The sequence below is a fragment of the Populus trichocarpa genome, chromosome 12 (genome assembly GCF_000002775.5).
Source record: "Populus trichocarpa isolate Nisqually-1 chromosome 12, P.trichocarpa_v4.1, whole genome shotgun sequence".
Taxonomy (NCBI): domain Eukaryota; kingdom Viridiplantae; phylum Streptophyta; class Magnoliopsida; order Malpighiales; family Salicaceae; genus Populus; species Populus trichocarpa.
In genome coordinates this window covers 8,066,676-8,076,996 of record NC_037296.2, presented here as the reverse complement: position 1 = coordinate 8,076,996, position 10,321 = coordinate 8,066,676, and the positions used below count along the sequence as shown (strand labels likewise).

The 10,321-nt window shown below is 37.4% G+C and overlaps 1 non-coding gene across 1 annotated transcript; it reads left to right on the top strand.

Moving 5' to 3' along the window:
- The first annotated feature begins 8,057 nt into the window (after window positions 1-8,057).
- LOC127904134 (small nucleolar RNA R71) lies at window positions 8,058-8,164 on the top strand. The gene has a single exon (XR_008057021.1). It is a non-coding gene; the product is annotated as a small nucleolar RNA R71 (small nucleolar RNA).
- The last annotated feature ends 2,157 nt before the right edge of the window (window positions 8,165-10,321 follow it).

Below are 10,321 nucleotides of genomic sequence, written 5' to 3'. Positions count from 1 at the left end.
GGTTTGGGTGCGCTGACGAATCCACGCGTCACCTTTGAAAGTTTTTCGTTGATGACTGTTGCGATGTCGCGGTCGCACAAATTAATTACCCTAGCTTAAAACACACAAGATAGTATAGAACAAGCAAGGGGTCGATCCCACGAGGAAGGTTTAGTTCAGATTTTTATGCTATATGTTATGCAATTGGGGAGTTTTGATTTGTGATGATCTAAACTATGGAAGAAATTAAACTAGCAAACAAAATCAATTGAAACTGAAATATATCAAGAAAACAAACCTTGGTTGCAAGCACACATCCACCTACAGAAATCAGAACCGATCCTTGAAACGAAACTTCAGCTTATATTCTGAATTTTTATCTTTTCTTAACATTGGTTAATTAACGGATCCGCCGTATAACTAACCCTAACCAACAAACAATCACAGTGTCCGCACTAATGATTTAATCCAATGGCAGCCTTAAGATCTAGATAAATTCATTAATCTTAACAACCAAGTTGTCAGCTTGTGTTGCTTTGATCGAATGTTCTCCCTAAGTTTAATAACGTAGTTCCGCTACAATTACCAAGCTTAGTTGCTTCACAAGTTTATATATCACAACTCCAGTTTTGATATCAAACTTAGCAATAGATTGTTCACAATAATAACTTAGAGTCCGCTCTAGCAATTAAGATAAACAATCATAGGAAATATGCATAGGAAAACAAACATACTCATTCATAATACAAACCGAAAAAAAATGGAAGAATAAATCTCACAGTTCTTGAAATCTGAAGGTGTTTACGTCCTTGCAACCAAGAAAACGAGCTTAGCCTTGCATATCTATTGAAAAACTACTCCTAAAGATGAAAGAATACATGATTTCTGATTTGTAGAGGGGAGAGTTTGTGTTTCTTCTCTTATGGCTGCCACCCCACTTTCCTTGATTCTACTGCACTCCCTCTCCCTCTCTCTTGGCTCTCTTAATATCATGAACTTAGCTGCCTATTTATACACAAATTGTAAGTAAGAAAAATCAAAGTTCAAGTGTGAACATCAAGAGATGGTGGTAGTGTGAAGGCAGCTGGTGGCTGGTGGCTGGTTTGTGGTTGGTGGTTTGAGGTTGGTGGCTTGAGGTTGGTGGCTGCCTTCCTTGACCTTCTGGATTGATTTACTTGAGGAGCTAAATTGCTGAAATTAAAACTTGGATGTCGGTTTTGATGCTTCGAGATGTAATTTGGATTCGTTTCTTCACGAAACTTGTTTGCCGGCAGAATTCAGTTGTCATCTTTGAAAACTCATATCTCCCTCATATGACATCTTTTTTCGCTGCAATTTGGAGCGTTTGTAGGAATGTGAGTCAGAAATACAAAACAATTGAGTTTGCATCAATTGGATATCTACAGCTCCAGATATTGAATTTTGAATGGACAAAGGTCAACACTGGCAGAATGCGAGTTTGGACTTTGTAGGATGTGATTTCCATGCTCTTTGTATTTTTATTTTTCTTGTCTTATATTTCTAGAAAGGTATGGATGTTAGCTTTCTGATGCCACTGGAATCACTTCGTTTCGATTTTTAGAGCTCACGCTCTGCATAAAACATCGACTGAGGGTCAAATCTGCCAATTACCTCCAATTTACTCCTTTTTGCATCTTTCATCTAAAGGTGCCTTCAAAACATAAAACAAAGAATATCAAGGCATTTTATACATAAAAAAATAGGCAAAACACTAGTTAAATGTGAGTGAAACTATCGAATAATATGGTTACATCAAATACCCCCACACTTAGCTCTTGCTCGTCCTCGAGAAAGGATAGATAAAATCAAATTGAAAATAACTATGATCAATCTCTTAATCTCCCATCAATGTCCAAGAATATATGCATTATAAACAAGAATACAATCAAGAAGGATACAGAGTATAAATTTTCTTGAATTCATTTACATGCAAACTTCAAAGCTCAATTAATTGTCAGGATTTAAATGAAATCTATGTCATGCCAAAGTGATAGGTCCTCTCATTGATATACACTCCAACACTCACGTGTTTAGGGCTTATGTGTTTAAATCTCTCAAATTCAATCAATGAATATAATCTACCATAAGCTTGCTCTTCAATCTTATCTCCATTACTAACATATTACAAGCAATGCATGAATCAAAAGGTCTTATTTTCCGGTTGTAATGGGGCTAGGGGTAAGGTGAGGAAAAAGAAAGTAAAAGGAAAGGTTCAAACCAAAGAAAGTAGAGCATTCTGAAAAATGATATTTCAAACAAGATATTCCATCAAAACACATAAATTTTCCATCTTTAAGCACCAATGCTTACCTTCTTTTGATTTCAAGCTCTTTCAACATAAAACCTTAAGAACATAAAGGAATACTTTGTTTTTCTTTTCTTTTCTTTTCTTTTTTTCTTGTTTTTCACCTTTGGCAACTTTGCCCATCTTTTCATCAAGCATCACTTCTTCTTTCTTTTCACATTATTTCCAACCATAATTCCATGAGATATCACAAGTATATGCTCTACTAATCCTTGGCCAGGGGAAAAGGAAAACATATATAAAGTTAAGGCTTATACATGGATAAAGCAAAGAAAAGATAAACAAGCTCAAAAGGGGTTTACTAAGGACAATTTGCTTTAGGTTGGCTTTTTGGCTCAAGTGGTTAAAATTTCTAATGCCTTTATCATCTTCATGTATATATGTAATGCGAATGTAATCTCAACAAGATATGAAGCAAGTTCTAGAGATACATATCATTGAAAGAATGCACAATCAAAAAAATATAATGTTGAAGGCTCAAAAGCTTGCATTGGTATAACACTATAAAGTCAACATGGCATATTCTCAAAGTCAATCCTTAAAACAATTAAATCTTAAAATTGACATGCACACTCATTCATTTGATTTATATCTTCATCTATCTCAACTAATTCTCATACATAATACTCATATTCTCAAAAATCAATGGGAGTTCTAAAGATCAAACATAATTTTTTTTTTTAAATAACAAAGAAAACCAAAGTTCTCTTAATACCCCACACTTAAAACACAACATTGTCCTCAATGTTGAAATAAAAGAAAAGGAATATAGGAGAATGACAAAAATAAAGTAAAATGCGAAAAATAAAAGATAAGGGAAAAAAGAAAGCAAATCTGATTTTTTTTTGTGTTGGGTTGCCTCCCAGTAAGCGCTTTTGTTTTATGTCATTGGCTTGACATGCTGCATGCTCATTCTTCATAGATTGGTTTAGCTAACTCCACAGAAGCAGTAAGTTCTACCGTCCAACCTTCATAGAAAGGTTTCAAGCGATGCCCATTGACCTTGAGTACTTTATTGGTTTCTAAACTTGTAATTTCAACTGCACCATAAGGAAAAACATTAGAAACAACAAATGGTCCAATCCAACGAGAGCGTAACTTTCCAGGAAAAAGTTTCAAACGCGAATGATAAAGAAGGACTTTGTCTCCAACATGAAACTCCTTTCTTGTAAGCATTCGGTCATGAAGACGCTTAGTCTTTTCTTGGTAAATCCTTGCATTTTCATAAGCATCATTTCGAATCTCTTCCAACTCTTGTAACTGCAACTTTCTTGCAATCCCAACTGCATCATAATCCATGTTACATTGTTTAATGGCCCAAAAAGCTTTGTGTTCAAGCTCCACCGGTAGATGACATGCTTTCCCGTAAATCATCCTATAAGGTGACATTCCTATAGGTGATTTGTAAGCAGTCCGATAAGCCCAAAGTGCATCACCAAGTCGTAGACTCCAATCTCGCCGGTTAGGTTGCACCGTCTTCTCTAAAATGGACTTGATTTCTCGATTTGAAATTTCAGCTTGGCCATTCGTTTGAGGATGGTATGCTGTGGAAGTCCAATGAGTCACATGATATTTGCGTAACAATGCTTCCATTGAACGATTGCAAAAATGAGTGCCACGATCACTAATGATAGCTTTAGGGATTCCAAACCTGTCAAATATGTGATTCCTGACAAAATCTAAAACAATTTTAGCATCGTTAGTTCGTGTGGCTTTCGCCTCAATCCACTTGGACACATAATCAACAGCAAGAAGGATATAAAGATTGCCAAAAGAAGAAGGAAATGGACCCATAAAATCAATACCCCAAACATCAAAAATTTCACTTACAAGAATATTCGTTAAAGGCATCTGATTCTTATGATTGATATTACCTGTTCTTTGACATTTCTCACATGATTTGCAGAAGTGATATGCATCTTTAAAAATAGAAGGCCAATAGAAACCACTGTCAAGTACCTTATGGGCCGTTCTTTTTGCTCCAAAATGCCCACCACAAGAATGAGAATGACAAAAGGTGAGAATGGAATGAAATTCATCCTGTGGTACACATCTCCTTACTACTTGATCCACACAAAATTTCCACAAGTAAGGAGTATCCCAAAAATAATATTTAGCATCAGCTCGTAACTTGTCCTTTTGGGATGTAGACAAACCTGGAGGGAATTCTTTGGTGACTAAATAGTTCACCAAATCAGCATACCATGGTCTTGTAGAGGAATGTAACACATACAACTGCTCGTCGGGGAATGTCTCTCTTATTGTTTCGGTTTGTATATCCTCGGTCCTCAGTCGGCTCAAGTGATCAGCCACATGGTTTTCAGCACCTTTTTTATCTTTGATCTCAAGATCAAATTCTTGCAAAAGCAAGATCCACCTAATCAATCTTGGTTTGGACTCCTTTTTCTTCAAAAGATACCTTAAAGCTGCATGGTCAGTAAAAACAATGACTTTTGTACCAAGTAGATATGACCTGAATTTTTCAAGAGCAAACACCACTGCAAAAAGTTCCTTTTCAGTTGTATGGTAATTGCACTGCGCTCCGTCCAACATGCGGGAAGCATAGGCAATAACATGCAAATTCTTCCTTATTCTTTGTCCAAGCACAGCGCCTACTGCATAGTCACTCGCATCACACATTATCTCGAAAGGTTCATCCCAATTTGGTGGTTGGATTATAGGGGCAGATGTGACACGCCTCTTAAGCTCATCATGGGCATCTTTACATGCTTGATCAAACACAAAATCCACTTCTTTGGCTAATAGTTTGCACAAGGGTGTTGTAATCTTCGAGAAATCTTTGATAAAGCGTCGATAGAAACCTGCATGGCCTAGAAAAGAACGAACTTCCCTCACGCATGAGGGGTAAGGCAATGATGAAATAACATCTATTTTAGCTTCATCAACCTCCAATCCACGTGAAGACACAACATGCCCAAGAACTATTCCTTGTTCTACCATAAAATAACATTTTTCATAGTTCAAGACAAGGTTAGTTTCAATGCACCTTTTCAAGATCAAAGATAAATTTTCTAGACACTTATCAAAAGAATCACCATATACCGTGAAATCATCCATGAAAACCTCAATTATTCTTTCAACATAGTCAGAAAAAATACTCATCATGCATCTTTGAAAAGTTGCAGGTGCATTACAGAGACCAAAGGGCATTCTCCGATATGCATATGTACCAAATGGACATGTAAATGTAGTCTTTTCTTGATCCTCATGATTAATAACAATCTGATTGTATCCACTATATCCATTAAGAAAGCAATAAAAAGACTTACCTGCTAGACGTTCAAGCATTTGATCCATGAATGGTAATGGGAAATGATCTTTGCGTGTAGCAAGATTTAGCTTTCTATAATCAACACACATTCTCCATCCACTCGAGATGCGAGTAGGAATGAGTTCATCATTTTTGTTTTTCACCAACGTGATTCCGGTCTTCTTGGGCACCATATGGATTGGTGCCACCCATTTACTGTCCGTGATGGGGTAAATGACACCTGCATCTAACAGTTTCAAAATTTCAGCTTTCACTACCTCCATCATAGGTGGGTTCAACCTCCTTTGCGTTTCCCTTGTTGGTTTCGTATTTTCCTCCAATAGTATGTGATGCATACACATTGAGGGACTAATGCCCTTGATGTCGGCTAAAGTCCATCCAATAGCTGTCTTGTGATCACACAACAACTTCACAAGTTTTTCCTCTTGCGTACTTGTCAAACCTTTTGCTATGATAACTGGAAGTGTATTGTTGTCGCCAATGAATACATACTTCAAATTATCAGGCAAAGGTTTCAACTCTAACTCGGGGGCCTGTAAAATAGACGACAAAAGCTTTTTATGTGAAAGTACTAAATCAACAAAGACATTACCATGAGGAATGGTTTGCAAAGTTTGCAAAGCTAATGCTGATTCGTGCACGTTTTGGGGAACACGTATGTGCCTTTCCATCTCGTCTATCTTGGTAAAATCATAGCCATAGCTCAAAGCTACGCTTAATCCGTCCTCACGATCAAAATCAAAAACTTGTTGCACACACTTATCAACCTGGTCATAACATGTGATAGAATAAACATTACTATAAGGATATTTCATTGCATCATGAAAATTAAATTCAATCTTTTCATCTCCTACCTCCATAGACAAAGTATCCTTACCATAATCAATCTTTGTATTGGCAGTTTTCAAAAATGGTCTCCCAAATAATATAGGAGGAGTGTTGTTTGATGAATCACAAGAATCATGTTCCATATCAAGAATATAAAAGTCGCATGGAATAACCAAACTATCAATCTTGACTAGGACATCTTCTATCACACCAAGTGGGTAAACAAAACTACGATCCGCAAGTTGTATTACAATGCTAGTTTTATTCAAAGGTTCAAGACTAAGAGAATCATAAACATGTTTAGGCATAACACTAATGGATGCACCTAAATCGCACAAGGCCCTTTTGAAACTAGCATTACCAATAACACATGGGATAGTAAACGCACCTGGGTCCTTTTGCTTCAAAGGCATATTCTTTAGAACAACAGCAGATACAACTTCACCCATACTTACCGTTTCGTGACCTTTTAGTTTGAAAGCTCTCTTGGTAGTACACAACTCCTTCAAGAATTTGGCATACTTCGGAATTTGCTTGATAGCATCAAGCAAAGGAATGTTGAGTTCCACTTTCTTGAAAACCTCTAAAATCTCTTTTTCTTTGTCCTCTTTCTTTGACCTAGAAGAATTCACAGGAAAGGGTGGAATTAGTTGAAAACTGGAATTCATTGAGTTAGGACTTACCTTCGGAGTAATGGTCATTGTTTCAGTTTGGGAAAGAGGAGGATGTTTCTTCTTTCTACTCAATTCAGTTTCTATCTCTTCTTCTTTCTCAATCTCAATTTGTTTCGACCTTTGCTCTTCAAGTTCTTTCCCACTTCGCAGCATGATCGCACTAACATTCTCTTTTGGATTCAATGCTTGGGAGGGTAACTTTCCATTCATTTGTGCTTCCAATTTCCCTACACTTGAAGCTACTTGCCCCATTTGCTTTTCCAAGTTGTGAATACTTGACCTTGTTTCCTGTTGAAAAGACATGACATTTTGTTGTAAGGTCACAGTGTTAGAAGCCAAAGTTTTCATCATCTCATGAAGATCATCATTGGATGACGACCCCATAACATTGGAGTTTGTGAATGGAGGAGGGGGTTGTCTTGCTTGATAATTCTGTTGGGATTGAAATCCATGGGGATGGAACTGTCGTCCTTGATTGCTTTGTTGAGGTGGGTTCCCATAGCGTAAGTTGGGATGATCTCTCCATCCAGGATTGTACGTGTTGGAAAAGGGATCATATTTACGCTGGGGTTGTCCATTGAATGCTCCATCAACTGTATTAGCCTGTTCAATGTAATCTTCTTGCATTGTTGGGCACATATCTGAGGCATGTCCTTGTAAGGAACATATGCTACAAACTTTTACCTGCTGTACATTTCCACAAGCCAAAGAACGCACAAGAGAAGTAAGATCATTAACTTTATTTTCAAGGTTAGAAACACTTACCTCATTTACTCGTTTGTTTGAGAAGTCTCCACGAGTGCCAAACTGTTTTGAGTTGGCTGCCATGTTTGAGATCAATTGGCGTGCAGCCTCGGGTGTCTTATCTACCAATGCACCTCCACTTGCAGCATCAATGATACTACGGTCAGTAGGCATCAATCCTTCATAGAAATATTGAATGAGTAGCTGGTCAGGTATTTGATGATGAGGACATTGAATGCAGAGTTGCTCAAATCTTTCCCAATATTCAGAGAGTGTCTCTCCATGAGATTGCCGAATCCCACATATTTCTTTCCTTATGTTGGCAACTCGAGATGCTGGGAAGTACTTCTCAAGGAAAATCTTCTTCATGGCATTCCAAGTTCCAATGGAACCTGGGAGAATAGAGAAAAGCCATGTCTTTGCTGCCCCTTTTAAAGAGAAAGGGAAAGCTTTCAACTTAACCTGTTCTTCATCAACTCCATTCGGTTTCATGCCAATGCAAACCATATGGAACTCCTTGAGATGAGTATGAGAATCTTCTCCTGCAAGACCATTGAATGTTGGTAGCAAATGTATAAAACCAGATTTGAGCTCAAAGTTTACATTATTGTCGACGTTTATGCACAGTGGCTGATTTTCCACGTTAGGAGCAGCAAGCTCCTTGAGTGTTTGTTGTCGTGCAACAGCCATGGTGTTGAGGCGAGCTTCCTTTTGTAACCTGCGTAAAGTGTTTTCTATTTCGAGATCCAACTGCACTTGAATTTGATTAGTAGAACGGGTTACAGGCATAAATCTTCAAGAAAACTCAAAATAAACCAATCACACAAGAGATTGAAAACAATGCAAATTTTACTAAACTAAAACTACATAAAAACCATAGAAAACAGTGGAATTTGGCCTCGATAAGATGAGGCTAGTGATTTACCACTAGTCTTGTTCAGAACGTCGTTTCCCTTCAGGAAACAAAAGGCCGATACCTAATTCCACCAAAAAATCTGTTTTGAACAATACCGCTGCCGTAAGTGAACAGTACCGCCGCAAGCAAAAATTCTATCTCTTTTTTTTTTTAGAAAAAATAAATAACAATCACAGCAAATAAAAATAACAGCACAAGAATTAACTAAAATTACTTCCCCGGCAACGGCGCCAAAATTTGTTGCGATGTCGCGGTCGCACAAATTAATTACCCTAGCTTAAAACACACAAGATAGTATAGAGCAAGCAAGGGGTCGATCCCACGAGGAAGGTTTAGTTCAGATTTTTATGCTATATGTTATGCAATTGGGGAGTTTTGATTTGTGATGATCTAAACTATGGAAGAAATTAAACTAGCAAACAAAATCAATTGAAACTGAAATATATCAAGAAAACAAACCTTGGTTGCAAGCACACATCCACCTACAGAAATCAGAACCGATCCTTGAAACGAAACTTCAGCTTATATTCTGAATTTTTATCTTTTCTTAACATTGGTTAATTAACGGATCCGCCGTATAACTAACCCTAACCAACAAACAATCACAGTGTCCGCACTAATGATTTAATCCAATGGCAGCCTTAAGATCTAGATAAATTCATTAATCTTAACAACCAAGTTGTCAGCTTGTGTTGCTTTGATCGAATGTTCTCCCTAAGTTTAATAACGTAGTTCCGCTACAATTACCAAGCTTAGTTGCTTCACAAGTTTATATATCACAACTCCAGTTTTGATATCAAACTTAGCAATAGATTGTTCACAATAATAACTTAGAGTCCGCTCTAGCAATTAAGATAAACAATCATAGGAAATATGCATAGGAAAACAAACATACTCATTCATAATACAAACCGAAAATAAATGGAAGAATAAATCTCACAGTTCTTGAAATCTGAAGGTGTTTACGTCCTTGCAACCAAGAAAACGAGCTTAGCCTTGCATATCTATTGAAAAACTACTCCTAAAGATGAAAGAATACATGATTTCTGATTTGTAGAGGGGAGAGTTTGTGTTTCTTCTCTTATGGCTGCCACCCCACTTTCCTTGATTCTACTGCACTCCCTCTCCCTCTCTCTTGGCTCTCTTAATATCATGAACTTAGCTGCCTATTTATACACAAATTGTAAGTAAGAAAAATCAAAGTTCAAGTGTGAACATCAAGAGATGGTGGTAGTGTGAAGGCAGCTGGTGGCTGGTGGCTGGTTTGTGGTTGGTGGCTTGAGGTTGGTGGCTTGAGGTTGGTGGCTGCCTTCCTTGACCTTCTGGATTGATTCACTTGAGGAGCTAAATTGCTGAAATTAAAACTTGGATGTCGGTTTTGATGCTTTGAGATGTAATTTGGATTCGTTTCTTCACGAAACTTGTTTGCCGGCAGAATTTAGTTGTCATCTTTGAAAACTCATATCGCCCTCATATGACATCGTTTTTGGCTGCAAGTTGGAGCGGTTGTAGGAATTTGAGTCAGGAATACAAAACAATTGAGTTTGCATCAATTGGATATC